Source organism: Orycteropus afer, unplaced genomic scaffold, assembly GCF_000298275.1.
Source record: "Orycteropus afer afer isolate SDZICR_OR568_19922 unplaced genomic scaffold, OryAfe1.0 scaffold00296, whole genome shotgun sequence".
NCBI lineage: Eukaryota > Metazoa > Chordata > Mammalia > Tubulidentata > Orycteropodidae > Orycteropus > Orycteropus afer.
The window spans coordinates 1,098,737-1,099,987 of NW_006921883.1; positions in this window are offsets into that span (position 1 = coordinate 1,098,737).

A 1,251-nucleotide genomic window follows, 5' to 3' on the forward strand; every position below is an offset into this window, starting at 1 on the left:
TAGTGCCTAAGGCAGAAGGCTGGCGGTTCAAACCCACTAGCCGCTCCTCAGAAGTAAGGTTGGCAATCTACTTCTGTAGTGATACCACCTGGGAAACCCAAGGAGGGTTCGCTATGAGTCAGATCCAACTCGATGGCAGTGTGTTGCATTGAGTTGTCACATACTACTCTCTCCTTTGCCCTCTCTCCCTCTCCCCGCTTGCTCTCTCCCCTTCTCTGTCTCCCCCATGTCCATCTCCCTTTCTCATACACACATACAGGCAATCTACCAGTTAGGATGCAATTTTCTCTTTGGAGAGGCAAGCCACCTTCACATTTAAGTGTGGTCAGTTCCTTGCTTAGTGAAAAGTTGCTGAGTTCCCCTGCAGTGGTGCTCTTCATTGGAAGAAAAGGAGAAGGCAATCTGAATTAGGAACACTGTAAGGGCACTCAGTATGATAGGAAGGTGGGCAAAGGAACGGGAGAGAAAAAGTTAAAAGGAGAAGAAAGGCCACAGAGTGATTTTAGCAGTTCTAATAAACCAGAGCCCTAGAGGGGCCCTATGTGCCCTCTGACAATCGCTGATGAAGAGAAATGAGACTTGTGCCAAAGTCTGCTTCCGCCCTGTTATCCCTGCCTCACCAGCTGGGCAAGTAAACTCCCCTTTGTATGCCATACAAAAACCCAAACCCATTGTGAAGTGGATCAGGATTCATAGTGACCCTATAGAACAGGGGTGAACCATAGGGTTTCCCAGCTGGTAAATTTTTATGGGAACAGATTGCCACATCCTTCTACCCCGGATGGCTGTTGGGTTTGAACTGCTGACCTTTTAGCAGTTGAGCACTTAACCACTGTGCCACTAGGACTCTTTTCTATGCCGTTGTTGTTATGGGCCATCAAGCCGTCTCTGACTCATGGCGACCCCTCCTTGGGTTTCCAAGGTGGTATCTCTATGGAAGTACATTGCCCAACCTTCCTTCCAAGGAGTGGCTGGTCAGTTTGAACCGCCAACCTTCTGGTTAGCAGTCAAGTGCCTTAGGAACTGTGCCACCAGAGCCATGCCATACATACTAGGAAAAGAAATAGAATGAGGAGATATGTGTAGAACTCCTGTACTGCCCACCTCAATATTCTCAACTCTCAGGAAGTTAAATTATGGTGGGCTGTACCTATTCAGCGTTCTTCTTAGAAGACACCACTCCCCATTAGTCAAGCTTCCCTCTATCCCAATTAAAAAAAAAAAAAAAGGCAAGGGACTTGAATTTCAAAA